The 7,588-nt window shown below is 39.2% G+C and overlaps 1 protein-coding gene across 4 annotated transcripts in view; it reads right to left on the bottom strand.

Moving 5' to 3' along the window:
• LOC143299112 (uncharacterized) overlaps positions 1 to 7,588 on the bottom strand; it is a 54,145-nt gene that overhangs the window by 34,938 nt on the left and 11,619 nt on the right. The window lies entirely within an intron of this gene.

Here is a 7,588-nt window from a genome sequence, read left to right as displayed (position 1 = left end):
AGAAACTGTCTTATCCATTACACTATCGTGGCTCCTTGCCTGACGTTCAAAAATATAATATTTAAACATGCTTTTTTTAAAGGGCGATAAATTGATTGCGGTATTCGCAGTGAGAATCATATTATTCTGGTGTATCTTGGGCATTCAAAAAATCTTTAAGGACAGTTAAAAATTCTTTTTAAGTCCGCGGTAAAGGAGACGTGGCCATCGCCGCAATCATACTGCAACATTTAGCCGTTTTCTCTGGATCTAGATAGATGTACAAGTTTACTTACACCCAGTTGACACGGTCGATTCAATTTCTCTTTTATGTTCATTCTGGTTTTATAGTTTTAAAGTTGACATGAAAATTGAGTATTTTGTTAAACTAATAACATGTAGAGCCAAGTAAAAGTACTTTTAAACGTTGTATGAAGTGAAAAGGACTTCATTTTGAGAAAAGTCAAGACTGGAAATTTTTGCGTTTCATCAATTCAAGGGTATTAACTCTCATGGTTTATTATTTTTAACTGTGAATTCCGACTGATTCTATGGCAGTTTGGGGCATAATCCAGTAAGTGATGAGGCGTTCACAAATCTTTCTCTGAATAAATATTTAACGGTCTCCTTCTCCAACTTTCCATCACATGTTATCGTGTATTGTCCATTGAATATAGGATTGAACGGGCAGGTCAACAACTTGAAACAAAATGGCGTCGTTCGCGTTCGCGAAGAATATGAGCACGCGCTTTGAATATGTATAAATATGTGTACGCAAATGATTTTTGCCCATGACCTTCAGGGCTCAGCCAATAGATCTATAAAGTCCACTCGTCGTATTGATTTTAGTATTTTCCGAAAAAGACCACTTGGGCGAATGAACATAGTGAAAGCCCTGTATACTGAGAGTAAAACACACAAGCCTTTTATGTAGTGAGTATGATTTCAAAATGTAATGTTTAAGATGAGAAAGATCAGTTTAAAGCAAATTAAGTCCCCTAGCATTAATTACAGATTAATTTCCCTTTTTTACTATCTGCACCAAAACGTTTGCAAAATAAATATAACTTCCATGCTTAGTAAAAAAAAAAAAATAAAAAAAAAAAGAAGATAAAAATGACTGCTCTTGTTGTTGTGTCAGAATATTATATCAAAGTGCCAAGTTTAGAGAATAAAAAAAATAAATATAGATATAACAGTAAATGCAGTTTGCATATAATTTGGCTTTAAAAAAAATTGTGCCCATCGCAGAGGTGCAATATTGTTTTAAACAAGATGACTGGAAAGAACTGAATTTTTCCTATTTTTTTGCCTAATTTGGTGTCAACTGACAAAGTATTTGCAAAGAAAATGGCAATGTTAAAGTTTACCACGGACACACACACACACACACACACACACACACACACACACACACACACACACACACACAACTGAACAACGGGTTAAAACATAGACTCACTTTGTTTACACAAGTGAGTCAAAAAAAGGGGAAAGCATCTAATAAGAATAATGATAATAATTATTATTATTATGAAAAAATACAGGCTTATAATAATAATTATAATAACAATGATAAAATGCAGGCTTATATAGCGCAGATGGGGCTACAATAGAATACTCAAATTTAAGACAATGCAATCGCACATGGCACTGGCTAAATATACATTTTTAAGACTAAGTAACATAAAAGCACGTTAATCAACACAGGCACCATCACATTCTCAAATCACACAGCAACAAAACACAGCAAAACAAGGCACATCACATTGAAAGTCAATAATAATAAACACCAATGAACCAGCAGCACAAAACAACACAAAAAAATCATCACAAACTCATACAATCAACACAAAAAGCACACCCGGCAATAAGATCACAGCCAGCATATGCAGGAAAAAGCTTCAGTGAGAAAAGTACAGTTTGAAAAGATATGTTTTGAGTGCTCTCTTGAATGCGGGTGTTGGGGTGTAACGGAGGTAGTGAATTCCACTGTTTTGGTGCGACAAAAGAAACGGAACATTCACCGAAAGTTTTTGTGCGAATCATTGGAACAGACAGTGCGCGCTTGTCATTTGAAGAACGAAGTTGTCTGGACTGTGAATAGACAGAAAGTAGATCCGAAAGATAGACAGGACAAGAATCAGTGAAGACAAAGGACTTAAGAGTTTGCATTGTAAACACATATGTTAGCCATGTAGCGGGATTGTGCTGGTGCTAGACTGGAGAAGAAGACAGTATTCATGTACACAAAAGAGCAAACATTAATTTTGTGCTAAGAAATGCAAGAGAATGAAAGCGGTTTTTTTGACGTTTGAGTAATTGAAGAAACTTTTAAGTATTCAGAGTAGATGATTAGATAGTACATGCTTACTGGGTCAGCCTCCATTTGATTTGCCAGCATGAAGAAAGCGCATCGGTAATATCAGTTTGCATACTTGTATTCCAACAGACTTCACACACACACACACACACACACACACGCACGCACGCACGCACGCACACACACACACATAGAGCACGCACGGGGAGTGGAGACGGGGGAGATAAAATTGAACAGTCGCGTGCAAATGTGTCATAAATTCTTAGCTTCGCTGATGAATACCATGCATGCTCTCTTAAAATTCAAGGAGTGGTGTGGATATTAGAATACACAGGGTATGAAATTTTAGATTCCAATGCTTGGAATAGATCATAACATTTTATTATTAAAGATGGTGGGCAGAAGAGAGAGAGAGAGAGAGAGAGAGAGAGAGAGAGAGAGAGAGAGAGAGAGAGCGGGATGGGCAGAAAAAGAGAGACAGACAGACAGACAATCAGAGACATAGGTAGACAGAGACAGAGAGCAGAATCCTCAAATTGTCTTTAATGGGAGAGACATAAAAAAGCAACAAATGAACGAAACGCAGGAGAGGAGAAAAGAAATGGCAAAGGATAGGAACAGAACGGTGCTAAGCTGCTTGCCTTCATCCCTGCCCAGTCCGAAAAAAAAAAAAAAAAAAAAAAAAAAAAAAACCGTCTGAAGCACAAGGTGAAAAAAAAAAAACGACAGCAGAATCATATCCGACCGACAAATTGTGTGTGAAAGACGGACAAACATGCTGTCGCTTTTTTTTTTTTGCTTTTTTTTTTCCCCCAAGAGAAAGGATAGCTCATCCCAAAGTCCCGTGTGGACACAGCATGGAGAAGGGACTTTCTGTGGACCCACGCACAGCACAAACATTCCTGTTTCCCTCCGGCAAACTAGACAAGGGGGAAAAGGGAGCATTGGAATTCTCTGACAATGACAGAACGGCATCAGATATAGGCCTATGGTTCTGGTGGAAAGAGTCGGCATGTGAACGAGAGACCTAGGAATGGGCGAGGCATACACAGAGATGTGTGGAAATAACGCTTTGATTTTATTGATTGGCTGAAAAATGAAGATGCGTCTGAGTGAAAGGACGTGCCTTTCGTGCGAGAAAGCATCCATGAGTGGGTGCATCTGTACTCTGGGTGTTTTTTAGTGGGTGCGTGCGTCCGCATGCCTGCATGCCTACATACCTGTGCATTGCTGTTAATGACTCTATTGGGAATATCAAAATTATTTACAAAGAATTGCCAAAAGGATGGCAGCTCATTAAAGAACCTCTGTAAGTATAGAGAGGGTAGAAATCATGTTCGCCGGAAACCAGGACCTTATTATGATGTAGATGAGGAAAAAAAAGAAATGCGGGAATAAAGAAGAGAAAAAGAAGGGAATAAAGAAAAGAAGAGAGGAAAAGAAAAGGAAGTTGCAGGAAGAAGAAGAAGAAGAAGAAAGAAGCTTAGTAGAAAAAGGAAAGTGGCCAACAAATCAGTATGTGGATTAGACAAATTTCTTCCCTTTTCATTCACAAACCAGTGCAGCAGCAGCATTATACAAATGGGCCTGTCTCCAGCTGCCAGCTCGAACAGCGAAATAAAATAGCCCTGACTGCATGCATTGGTAACCCGATTGTCTGTGTCTTGGGCTGTTCGACAGAAACTAAGAACTAGTAACAAGCAGTTCGTTACAATCCCTGGCAAATTCAATTCACGAATGACGCGGAGAACGAGTTCCATAGAAGAGGAAAGGGGAAAAAAAAGCTCTGCAACAGTGGAGAACGGGAAAGAGTGACAAAGAATGAAAGTGGTTTTTCTCTTACACTGAGCAACAGAAAAAGAAGTTTCACTCGTTCAGTTTCTGTTTAATAATTACGATGTAATAATTAATTGCAATGTTTTTAAAAACGAATATGTGAAATGCTTTTATTTCAGAACATATGTTTATTACTCTTGTTTAATCAAGTTATCCGTGTGTGTGTGTGTGGGGGGGGGGTGGGGTGCGGTGCGGGTGTGTGCTGATTATCTGGTTGTGGTTTTCCGCAATTCATCTTTATTCTTATCTTATCTGTCTATTATAATCAATGTGCAGTATAGTAGGCTATGTTTATAGTTATATTCAAATAATGTTTCTTAATTCTTTCTGTTTTTACATTAAGAATACTAGTTATTACCTGCAGTGTGTGGATGTATGTATGAAACGATGTATGTGATATGTTTTACATTTGTATCTAGGGGCTGTTGTTGGCTTTTACAGTTATGGTCCTCATGTTGTTTACTTGTCTATGTTGTGATAATGCACCTGACCAAATTTCTCCAGTTGGAGATAATAAAGTTATTCTTATCTTCTCATCTTATCTTATCTTATATACATATCGCTGCATAGTATTTCTAGGGGCATGTGTGGAATACAGAAGGATAACCAAAAAACAACAACAACAAAACAAAAACAAAAACAAAAACCCACAAAAGGACAGCATTGATTATTTGAACATGCTATGAGGTATGGGTGCTGTGTTCTTTGATGTTTAATGTATACATTACATGCAGACATCGGTGGATGAAGGTGCGTGTATACAGGTGCCGATATGTTGGTGTGCATGTCTCACGTCTGTGGATTTGTGTGCTTGTGGCAGTGTGTGTTTGTGTTTATATGTGTACGTATGTACGTATGTGTGCATGTGTGTGAGTTTGTATGTATTTATATGGATAATTGAATGATATACTCAGTGTAAGGAAATGATGATGTTTATCCATTTTGTTGCTTTTTTGTTGTTGTTCTTCTGGTCGTGTGTCAATGTTCAGTTTCGTTGTCTGAAATGAAATTAAAAAAGGTTCATTAAAAAAATATTTTTAAAAAAAAAGAAGAAAAAAAAGAAAAGAAGTTTCAGTTTTCGTGGACGGTGACCATGCATCACACAAACAGGTCAGACTCTCACTGACATGAACTGAGGGAGAAACAGACAGAGAGACAGACAGGTAGAGACAGAGAGATAGATTGATAGGGACAGAAACAGAGGAAGATGAGAATTTCGAGTAAATCTGTCGAAAATTGTATCATATCCCCAAGAACGATGAGCTCCTTCAAACTTACAGGACGGTGGTGGGCATTCAACAATGGCTGAAACATCAGTGAGTAGTAAACCACAGTATCAAAGGCTAGGTTTCAAATCTGGGAAGAGGTAACATTAATGGCCTTACGAAATCCATAAATAGAGACAGGGGTGGTCAGAGGGGTTGAGAGAGAGAGAGAGAGAGAGAGAGAGAGAGAGAGAGAGAGAGAGGTGGGGAGGGAGGAAGGGAAACTTTGACACTTTAATGTCATTGGTCATTAGGTTCTTATGGCATGGGTGAATGCGTCAACAGATTATTTTTACATAACATAAACAAAGGAAAAGAAAATTAATTCCTTGAAGAAACAATGATAGCAACTAACAGACCACCCAACATATTAGAGACAGAGAGAGAGAAACAGACAGACAGACAGAAGGAGAGACAGAGATACAGAGAGAAATACAGAGATAGGCACAAACACAGACTTACAGAAAGTTTGGAAACCTCAAATTCTCTTCAACTGAAGAAACAAAATCAAAATAGTTAGATAAATAAATAATGAAATAAATAGATAAACAAATGAATAGATAAATAAATAAACAAACAAAACAAATTCACAATGAATTGTTAGAAGCTGCATGTAAAGGGCACAAAGTAAAGACACACGCACACAGCACAAACATCCCTGTCTCCCCCCTTGGCAAATCTTGGATTGGAGAAAAAAAAATCTTGAAAATTCTGTGATGATAAAGAACAGCATCGGAGATAGGCCTGAAGTTTCGGATAGGGCCAATACCCGACTGACGAGAATAAACTGTCTTGAGAGACGGACAAACATATCGTAGCGTTCTTCTTCAATAACCGGTGAATGGATAGCTCCTCCCGCAAGTGGACACAGGAAGGGAAAAAAAATCAAAGAGAAAGTGAAGACCCAGGCACAGCACAGACAAAGTTCTGTTTTCCTGTGGCAAACTAGACTCAGAGAAAAGAGGTCTGCGATAGCCAACAGAATGGCATCACAGTTAGTTCGGAATGAATGGAGAGCTGGTATGACGTGGGAAAGGACGATGCATAAATGAGAAAGTTCACCGTGTTGAAACTAGCGATTTAATTCGATCGATGGAGGTAAATGATGACGTGTGTGTGGTTTTTCTTTTATTTATTTGTTTGTTAATTTGTTTGTTTGTTTGTTTGTTTGTTTGTTTGTGTGTGTGTGTGTGTGTGTGTGTGTGTGTGTGTGTGTGTGTGTGTGTGTGTGTGTGTGTGTGCTTGTTTGTTTGTGTGTGTGTGTGTGTGTGTGTGTGTGTGTGTGTGCGTGCGTGTGTGTGTGTCGGTGTGTATGTGTGTGTGAGTGTGTGTGTGTGTGTGTGTGTCCGTGTGAATGATTGAGTAAGTGAGTGAGTGAATGCGTAAACGTCCGTGCGTGCGTCAGTGGGTGCGCGCGTGCGCACGGGCGTGTGTGAGTTTGAGTGTGCATGTGCAAGCGCAAATGCACGCGTGCAAACAGAAGTCTCAGATCCGAAAACCCGTTTACATTTCACTCGGGGATCGGTCCCAGAGTACTGCTCCGTAGTTTGTACTTTCTCGAAAGTATTTGCGTGACTTTAGACAAGGACAATGTCACAGCAGGAAGGTCAATGTCACAGCAGAAAGGACAATGTCACAGCATGAAGGTCATTGCCACAGCAGGAAGGTCAATGTCACAGGAGGAAGGTCAATTTCACAGCAGAAAGAACAATGTCACAGCAGAAAAGAAAATGTCACAGCAGGAAGGTCAATGTCACAACAGGAAGGTCAATGTCACAACAGGAAGGTCAATGTCACAGCAGAAAGGACAGTGTCACAGCAGGAAGGTCAATGTCACAGCAGAAAGAACAATGTCACAGCAGAAAAGAAAATGTCACAGCAGGAAGGTCAATGTCACAGCAGGAAGGTCAATGCCACAGCAGGAAGGTCAATGTCACAGCAGAAAGAACAATGTCACAGCAGAAAAGAAAATGTCACAGCATGAAGGTCAATGCCACAGCAGGAAGGTCAATGTCACAGCAAAAAGAACAATGTCACAGCAGTAAAGAAAATGTCACAGCATGAAGGTCAATGCCACAGCAGGAAGGTCAATGTCACAGCAGAAAGAACAATGTCACAGCAGAAAAGACAATGTCACAGCAGGAAGGTCAATGTCACAACAGGAAGGTCAATGTCACAACAGGAA

The sequence above is a fragment of the Babylonia areolata genome, chromosome 24 (genome assembly GCF_041734735.1).
Source record: "Babylonia areolata isolate BAREFJ2019XMU chromosome 24, ASM4173473v1, whole genome shotgun sequence".
Taxonomy (NCBI): domain Eukaryota; kingdom Metazoa; phylum Mollusca; class Gastropoda; order Neogastropoda; family Buccinidae; genus Babylonia; species Babylonia areolata.
This window is presented reverse-complemented; position numbering and strand designations above follow the sequence as displayed.